Here is a 10340-nt window from a genome sequence, read left to right as displayed (position 1 = left end):
ATTTCCTTCAAAGCAGCTTGAACTTCTTCCTTCATCACCATAAGCTCTTGCTCATATGTTGTTTCATTAAATTCTTCTTTGTCTGCCAATTCTTTTCGATACAATGACTCAGTATATTCTTTCCATCTTCTTTTGGTACTTCCTGGATCGTTTAATACTCTGCCTAAATCATCCTTGATTATAGCAACTCGAGGTTTGAATTTGTTCTTCAGTTCCTTGAGCTTAAGAAATGCTGAACAAGTTCAACCCTTTTGGTTTTCTGACTACAGTTCCTTGTACATTTCATTGTAATGTTTTACTTTGTCATCCCGCGCTGCTTTTTGGAATCTTCTGTTCAGCTCTTTAGTATCTTGAGTTCTTCCTTGTGCTTTGGCTTCTCTGCGCTCCAGGGCGATATTCAGAGTTTCTTCTAACATCCATTTTGGTCTTTTCTTCCTCTCTGTCTTTGTAATGAACATTTGCACTCTTCTTGGATGATACCCTTGATATCCTCCCATAACTCATCTGGTCTTCACTCATTCGTGTTCAAGGCCTCAAACCTGTTCTTGAGATGGTTGTGAAATTCAGGTGGGATAGACTCAAAGTTATTTTTTGGTTCCCGTGGATTTGGTTTAATTTTCCTCAGCTTCAGCTTGAACTTGCATATGAGAAGTTGGTGGTCTGTTCCACATTGGCTCCTGGCCTAGTTTTCACAGCTGACATTGAGCTTCTCCAGGGGTTCCTTCTGCATATGTAATCAATCTGATTCCTATGCATATCATCAGGTGAGATCCATGTGTATAACCTGCATTTATGTCTCTTAAAAATGTGTTTGCGATGAATAAGTCATTGATTGTGCAAAATTCAGTCATTCTATCTCCAGCTCCACTTCTGTCTCTGAGTCCATGTTTTCTGACTACTGATTCTTCAACTAGATTGAGAATCACTATAAGTAAAATCTGTCTTAACAATAGTGAGTTTGTATTTTTTCTTGATTTTAAAATAATTTGCCCATTTCCTTCTCCATTTAAGTCTGTGTGTGTGTGTGTGTGTGTAATGTTAAGTAGTCTAACTTAAAGACTTATCATGTCTCTGAGCAACGTGCTTTTATAACATTTAAGTACTTAATATATGTATGCTGATTAGTTGACATGGCCAGTATTTTATTATTATTATTATTATTATTGTTATTATTATTATTATATTACTGTTATTATAATGACTTATAATGGCTATGAATTTTAGTCAACTCAACAGCACATAATAAAAATGCTAAAATAAAAACTTTTTAAATATTAATTAATGTACATTGCTTATTGGAAGCAGAAGTGGCAGCCACTTCTGAAATAGCTTGCCTCTGGAAATTCTATGAACATGGAGAAACGATGAAAGTTATACAAGAGTTCAGATCTTTTATTCATAGGGTCGCTGTGAGTCATCTACAACTTGACGGTACCTAACAACAACAACAACAACATATTCCTTAAGCACAAAGAAGTATTTTCTACAGGTTCAAGACTTCCAACAGGAGAAAATCTATTGACCGGGCCTAGAGTTGTAGCTGGATGAGAGATTAGGAAAAAAGAAGTTTTAGCACACATTAGCAAAGTTCAATCTGCAATTTTCACATAAGGGTGTCCAGATGTGTTTGTGCTATGTTGTTCTTATCCCCATTCTAGGATCCAAATAATCAAGAAAAACAAATGGTTCTAAAATATTGGATAGAAGTTGCAAAGTAAAAGCACATGGAAATTTTAAACCTCACTGATAGAACTCATTTAGCAACTCTAAGTAGATTCAATTGAATTTGCTTAGTTTATAATTGTATTTGTATCATTTAATTCATATAAAATATATTATCCAGAGCACTTTTAAATCTCATCTTTTAAAGGTGTAAGACTTAATAAGCAGCAAGCTAAAAATGTAGTGAAATGTGTAAATCATTCATACAAATAATCAATAATAGGATTTATTGGAGGATATAATAGCTAGTATAACACTTAATCTTGAGCAAATGAATAATTTGTGAAGGTCTTCATGACTTTTCAAGAAATTTATACTCACATAGTGATATTTTTAGATCAATGCTGTGGGTCATTTCAGAAAATAAAATAATAAAAATATTATAGGATGAATTCTTAAAATTTGGAATATAAAAAGCATGATTAATGCTGTGAAATCATTGTTTTAATTACATTTTCTTTAGCTGTTAGGTCATAGCCAATTTTTGTGACTTGAAAGCTTCCCCTCACCTTCATCTTTGTTTCTGGTACCTTCTTTGTGTTGCTTTGCCTTTTCAGAGTTAACATGTCTACATCATGAGGAATCTCAAGGTCAGGTCAACAGATGCTGTTATTAGAAATAAAAACAAAAATCAATGTTTCCTTCTCATCTTTTTCAACAAGAGTACCAGTGTGAGGTAATGCATGAATTGGTGTAAAAACTTGTTCAGTCCTGCTGGGGTTAGTGAGAATGGGCAAGTGTTCTGAGATGCACCCTGAGCACCTCTAGGCAACACCAAGGCAAGTGTGACTTTACTGCCTGCCTTCCCAGACCACAGAGTGGTTCCCAGTTTTGCAGGCTCAAAAACTCAGTTTGGTCTCAGCCTTTCAGGTATTCAAGTTAACGAAGTAATCCAAGATTGGTTCATAGAACAGAATCTCAATTAATCAAGTCACAGTGAAAAACTATTTGCCCTGTCTCATTACTGTAACATCTAAGCTTCTTATAGTCAGGGACTGTCTCATTTCCCTTCTTGACATGATCAAGGTGCTTACCATAGTGCTCTGCACATAGCACGCATTCAATAGATATTAACTGAAAAAGAGAAAACCAAATAAATAAGAAAGTGAGCAAAAGTTGAGAAAGGAATGTAGTTCTGAATCATCTAGCATCCAAATAATATAAAAATTTCATATACCATCTTGCTTCCTCAGAGAACACACCTGCAATAGATAAATAGCAGTTTTTCCAATTCTGTATTTTTTTTATTGGGTAAAAGAAAAAGAATTCTTAAAAATCTTCTCATCTCTTTGGTATACAGTTTCCTTGACTCCCTTTAAGTTGGTTGAGTGGTACAAACAACAAAGACTTTGAAGACTAACTACAGAATAGTGGTTGCAGTTTACCCAGATGGCTCTGGGAAGAAAGGCCTGGAGATGCAGTTCCAAGGGGTAACAACCATTGGAAACTTGATGGAGTGCAGTTTTCTTCTAACATATGTAGGGTGGCCTTGACTAGGAATCAATTCCACAGCAATCAGGTTTTCTCTGTTTTTCATTTTATTCTCTTTATGAAAGTGTGATCCCTCTTTGAAGAGATTACATTCTAATTGACAAGGAATTAACATTTTCAGGTAAAATTCCAGCTCTATCTTTCAGGGATTCAACATGGGTCAGCCTGCTCAGACTTCTATAAGTTACCTATCTGCTTGCCAGATTTGGCCAATTCTAACTACTAGTAACCCTATAGGACAAGGTAAAAATGCCCTAGGGTTTTCAAGGGAACTCTGATGGTGTAGTCTGTAAAGGGTTATGATGCTAAACTAAAGGTGTCTCGTTCGAACCCGTCATCAGCTTCACGGGCAAAAGATGGGCAATCTTCTCCTTTGTAATTTATAGTCTCCTGAAATCTCCAGGAGGATCAGGGATGAAATTGTTCCAACTCAACCACAATGAGTGAGAAATCTTTATGGAAGAAGATTACCTCACCTTTTGCCCATGCAGTGGTTGGTGGGCTCAAATAACTGATTTTTCATTTGGCAACCAAACACTTTTTTTTAATCACTGTGTCACTAGGGTTATTTCAAAAACCTTAAGCTTCATCAAGAAATCAAACCTCATCTGTCACACAAAAGAAAGGGAGACACAAATGCTACATGGTGCCACTGTTGTAGAATGAGGCTGGCATTGGGGTGGGGGTAAGACTGAGAAAAACTGGATGAAATATGTTTACGGCATTGAAGTCTATGGGGGAGAGAATAGTCTAAAAGTATTATATTTTAGGGCATTATTTTTATCGCAGGAGTATGCAATGAAGGTTGCAGAGTGGATTATATTTGGGGGTAGGGGGTGGGGTTTGGGGAGGTGTGGGGGGGATTGGGTACCAATGAGGGAGTTTTTCTTTTGCTTTTCAAGGAGAGGAGCAAAAGGGGGAGAAGGGTGCAACAATGAATGAATGGAATCCCAAAATCTCTGTAGATGTTCATTGAAATGAAACAACCTAAATTAAAAACAAAAAAAAAAAAAAAGAAAGGGATACTCACCAATATACTAGTAATCCCAAACCAAACCTACTATCACTGAGTTTATTCCAACTTGTAGTGATCCTCCACCAGATTTTCAAGGCTGTAAATCTTCACAGAAGGTTAATGTCCATCTTCCTCCTACAGACCTTATGGTGGATTGAAGTTCACTTCATTTTTCATTTATCAATGCAACATGTAACCCGCCATGCCACCAAGGTTCCTTATATTAGCAAGGAAGGCAGCAGAACAGCCTATGAAGTCCCCCTTGTTGTTTGCCATTGAGTCAGAATCGACCCAAAGATGATCCCCGAGGGAGTAAATGACACAGGAGGAAATTGCCCATCCTTCTCCTGAGGAGCATCTGGTGGATTCGAACTATGTGCCTTTGGGATTGCAGTGCAGATTCCCTAGTAACATATTAATAGATAGAGCCTTTGGTCCTTAATTTAATCTCTAAAAACTCAAGGTTCTCTTCTTCACTCCTGTACAGAATCTTGGAAGAGCTATCCGGGACAGGAGCTAACTCTCGATTTGGGTGAATCATACATTGTAACTTTTTTTTTTTTTAAAGAACTCTTATATTCAGTTTGCGAACTGCTATGTTTTTAAGGACGCTCTGATGGTGTACTTCACCATGGGAGTCGCAGTGCTAACCCATAGGTGCCATCGCTCTGATGGTTTGGATCTACCAGTAGCCCCAAAGGAGAAAGATAGGCACACTTCTTTCCAGCGATTTACAGGCTCAGAGAACCAACTGGAAGGTCGGCTATAAGTCAGATTCAACTCAGTGGCAATTTTGTGTGTGTGTGTATATTTTGGAGTATACTGTTGTTACTTCAGAATTATGCATGGGTGTTGAAAGAGTAAAAATTTCATCCTGTATGACTTTGAGGATTAGAGAAGCCCAGTGGCATATTGACTAAGCTCTCGACTGCTAACCGTAAGATTGGAGGGTCAAATATACATGTGGCTCCGTGGAAGAAAAGGCCTGGTGATCTGTTGTCATAAATATCACACCGATTCCATAGTCTATCGAGTCAGTTTCAACCCATAGAGTCCGCCCATTGGGTTTCTGAGGCTACAAATCTTAAGATTTCTAAATCTTAGCAAAAGGAAGACTGTCTAGCTTTCTCTCAAGGAGCCAATGGTAAATTAGAACCCGCCCTTTACATAACACACTCCCTTAGGCTTCATCACCAGAGCGCTTTAATTGTGTTATACAGGGTCCCTCTAAATAAAAATTCACTTGATGGCATGTAACAACAATGACGACAACAGTGTGGTACCATAGTTTTCTACGTGAAGAAGTTATAAAGGCAAATAAATCCCTCTTTCGAAATCTTGACACAACCAGCACTATGAACACCTGAAGTAAGAATCCCTTTCTGCCAGGACAAGGATTCCACAGGTCCTGGTGACCAAGTCCCTGGGCAGCAGTAAAGCATGCCAAGAAAATGCACTGCAGATGAGGCTATGGAGCTGTCCCAAGGGTGATTTGTGTATGCAATTCCTTTCCTTTTCCCAGGAAACTATTCTGGTTCCTGGACTGAAACACAGACTCAATTTTCACCCGAATGGGGGCACAACAGCAGCCCACTAAGGAGCATGCGCAAAATCAGATTTCCGCCTTCTGCTTTTTCAAGTGTCCTGGGACAGTTTCTCTGCTACAGCTATTAAAATCCTTTTTATTAATTATATCAGTGGAGACAAGATTGAGAATGGCAACCATTATCATGATACGAATAAAGGCCAATATGAATTGAAAACCTATTCTAGCTAGAAGGAACCCTGACGGCGTGGTGTGGAACATATCAGGCTGCTACTCAGAAAGGCAGTTCAAATCCGCCAATTACACTTCAGAAGAAAGATGGACAACCTCCTCCTGTGAAGATTTACAGCCTCATCAGCCCAGTAGAGGACCATTAAGAGTAGGGCTCAAATTGATATCAGTGGGTTTGGTTTGGGTTTATTCTGGCTAAGCTGTTCCCGAGTGTTTTTGAAGATATCATTTCATTTAATCTTAGAAAAGCTCTCACAGAGTTTCATGTTCTCATTACATGGGTAGGAAAATTGAGGCCTGTCAGGATTAAGGAACTTGATTAAATATTATTTAAATGCTCTAACCAACACTCAATGTTGAATTATTTGTCTGACTGCAGTGCCTTGTTTAATATTAGCTTCTCCAGTCTCATGCAAGGACTAGATTGCCTGACACATACTAACTGATGAATCCTAGGCTCTTAGGCTTTAAAAATCATCTACCCTTTGGTGAATGCGCAATCTTCTAAGGATAGATAAGTCTTTGTAGCCCTCTTGGGACATCTACCCAAAATGCTCTGCTATACATTTAATTCTTTTAAGTTCATGTCACACCCCTCAGAAGGGAGGAAAGAAAACTGGAAGAGGTGAAAGAGAGATCAGTCAAATGCGCTACCATAACAACTTTAAGTATGGCTGAAAGACTTTGAAACTAATATATAAAATTAAGCTTCAGGATTATCTACTTCTTTAGTACTTCATTCATCTGGATATAATGAGATGAGTCAGCCAGTGGCTAAATCCCACTCACAGTTGCAATGTAAGTACATATTAGGAGGGGAAACATTATACCAGGGCTTCCAGCAGATTCATACTGGCTCAGCCTCCTGTTGCAAAATTGCATTTCCACCCCAGATATACTGAATCAGAATTTACATTTTTTACAAGATGCCCAGGTGATTCTTAAGTATTCCCAGGTAATTCTTAAGTATACACTTATCATCTTGTTAAAATATAGCTTCTGATTCAGTGCAACTTGAGTGAAATGCAAATTCTCTGCTGGTAGGCAAATCAGAATGAACTAGTTCTAAGTCCTGTGTCACATTTCTTCTGCTGTTTCCCTAAGAACTTTTGCTTTATCTTTTCTTTTTATGGTTGGAATTATGTAAATACAATTTGTTAACAATAATTTATTACAAAATCATAATTTTTCCAATTTTCAGTATTATGTCAATTTTACCAACATGTAGAGGCAAGCTAAGATATTGCTTTCAAATCTATTTGTATGTAATATTTAAAATCCTATGATTTTGTAGAAATTAACAGTGTAAACCAAAACCAGGCAAATAAGAATCTAATCTATTTTTAATAACTTTCTAAAGGAGAAGAAATCCACAATATCCCTTGGTATTTGTTTTCCAAGTTTTTAGCATTCAGTGAAAGCATTGTTGATTAGTATCTAAGTCCTGTTTTTTCTCTCACTGGAGATATGGAAGAGTTTCTCACAGAGATAAGAAAAGGTTAACTTACTCTAGTGTGTGTGTGTGTGTGTGTATGTATATATATATATATATATATATATATATATATATCAGAAATTAAATTTTAATAGGTTTCCAAATTTGGGCAGCAATCAAAGGTTTTCTCTATAGCAACAATTACACACACCACTGATCCGAGATTAAATATTTATGTCTTCCCTTGCAGGCTAGAGAACCAGCATTTCACTAGTTACTGTTATTACCAAGGCAATTCAATAGAGGGCAAAAGAGACTAAAACTGTCATTTTGCAGTGGAAACTATAAGAGAAAGCAATAAGAAACCTGGAAGAGATTAAGCACAATTGGAAATGAGTCTAAACTGAAATAAAACACTGTATTTGAGTAGATTTTTTAGGGCTATAATTTTAACTTCTGCTAAAGGACTGTCGTTTTGCCTATCACCAAAGCACACACAAAAGAAGACAAAGCAGCCTGATGCTAGCAGGAAACAAAAGCTCTTCCCCATTTCCTGAAAGTACTTTCTTTTCCAGAAGTACATTGTTTGAAGGAAACTCTTTATGTCTCAGGGAAAATGTAACCATGCTTAAAAAATGAAATAGAAATTACACTTCCCTTTGCTAAAACGTCATTCCCTTTTGAGTCCTTAACATAGAAAGTAACAGAATTAATTTTGTTCATGCAGTACCTCATTGAATAATACCAAGGACTCTTCCACCTTACAAGATGAGAGCTTTCTTCACATTGCCACCATTATCATCACCACCAATACAACTGCGTTATCAATTACTGCACTGTAAACTCTTTGGGCATTCAATCTTGGAACAAATATCCCCAACAACTAAGAACTAAACTAAGAACTTTCTAGAGGCTATTGTAGAGCTGTGAAAAATGTATGATTCACAAACTTTAAATTATTGCATTGGCCTTCTTATATAACTTTATTTTCTCTTCACATTTCTGATTTTATTTTGATTTAGAAAAGTGTGAAATTCTGTCCTTTCTTCCAGTTTAACTCCAAATACACTTCTTCAGTCTCCACTGATACCCCTGAAGTACAGATGGCTCCATGAGAATATGATCCCGGGGTAAAGTCCTTGGATACTCCCCATGGACCAGCAGGACTCAAGCAAGCATTGAGGTTAGCAATTAGGAGATCTTTAGCAAGCTTTCAAAAAGCAATTTGGAGTGATTGGATCCAAGACTAGAGAGATGAGATTTCAGGGACTAAGCAAAAGTGCAGAAGGGCTTATGCTAACTGTGATGACCACCATATATTTTAGTGATCACCCTCTGGGTCAGGAGGCAAGAACAAAAAAGTGCATGTTTTAGAAGGACAGCTTTTAAGAATTCGTATGTTGAGTTATTTTACATACATCACTCTATATGAGTTATGTTTATCAATAAGAATTATAAAAGAAGTAAGATTTTTTTTTTTAGTTTAAATAGTGCTTTAAAGTGAATATGGCATTTTTTTTGCTCTAGTCTAGAAAGAAGTTCCCTCCACCTAAAAAAATTAATCACAGTATATTTTTTTTTCCCCAAAGAACTGTTCTTCCTAGAATATAGTTGCAGGGACCTCTGTTTAGTTGATAAGGAAGGAAACCTCAAACTTACAAAAGTAGACTATGATTTTCAATTTTCCTGGCAGACTCTTATTATAGTAACCTGTTGCTGTAGAGTTGATTCTAACTTACAGTGCTCCTTAGGACAGAACTGAAGTGCTTCTATCTTTTTTTTTTTTTACAAGGCTGTAAATCTTTATGGGGTGGGAATGAGGTGGGAACCCACCTCAAAACAATTCTTCCTTTTTTTCTTCCATAAAGCTTTGTTGTTGTTGTTGTTGTTGTTGTTGTTGTTATGTGCCATCAAGTCGCTTGTGACTCATAGCAGCATTATGTACAAGAGCTCTAAATGTCGTTCTATCCTGTGCCAACCTAGCCATCTCAAATGCACTCATTCCTACAACTCCAGTCACAGAATCGATCCATCTCGTTGAGGTCTTCCTCTCCTGCACCGCCCCTCTACTTTGCCAAACATGATGTCCCTCTCCAAGGACCAGTCTCTCCTTGCAAAATGCCCAAAGTATGTCAGACGAAGCTTTAGAATCCTTGACTCCAAGGAACATTCTGGCTTCACCCTCTCCAGGACAAACCTGTTTGTTCTCCTAGCAGTCCATGGTATATTGAACTCTTCTCCAGCACCACAGCTCAAAGGCATCAATCCTCTTTCTATCATCCCTATTCACTGTCCAACTCTCTGAAGCATAGCACGTAATTGCGAAGACTATAGCCTGGATCAGGATCACCTTAGGCTCCAGCCTGACATTGTTGCTCTTCAATACTCTTGAGAAGTCCCTCACAGCTGACTTTCCCAATACAATTTGTCTCTTGATTTCCTGGCCGCTGTTACCAAGAGTGTTGACTGTGGAGCCAAGTAAACTAAAATTGTTAACTATCTCAATGCTGCCAATTGGCCCAGTGGTGAGAATCTTTGTTTTCTTCATGTTGAGTTTCAATCCATATAGGAGGCTGCAGTCATTGACCTTCTGCAGCAAGCACTTCAGGTCCTCCTCAGTTTAGGCAAGCAGGGTTGTGTCATCTACATAATGCAGGTATGATGACTCTTCCACCAATCCTGATGCCACATTCCTCCTCGTACAGCCCAGCATCTCGGATAATCTGTTCTGCATACAGATTGAAAAGGTATGTAGACAGAATACATGCCTGATGGACCCCCTTCTTGATTTTGAACCATGTAGTGTCTCCTTGTTCTGTTCTGATGACTGCCTCTTGGTCCAAGTATAGGTTTCGCATTAGCACAATCAAATCTTCTGGGATTCCCATTCTTCTCAGAGT

Source organism: Elephantulus edwardii, unplaced genomic scaffold, assembly GCF_000299155.1.
Source record: "Elephantulus edwardii isolate Elephantulus edwardi_28Jun2011 unplaced genomic scaffold, EleEdw1.0 scaffold00065, whole genome shotgun sequence".
Taxonomy (NCBI): Eukaryota; Metazoa; Chordata; class Mammalia; order Macroscelidea; family Macroscelididae; genus Elephantulus; species Elephantulus edwardii.
Note: the sequence above shows the minus strand (reverse complement) of the source record.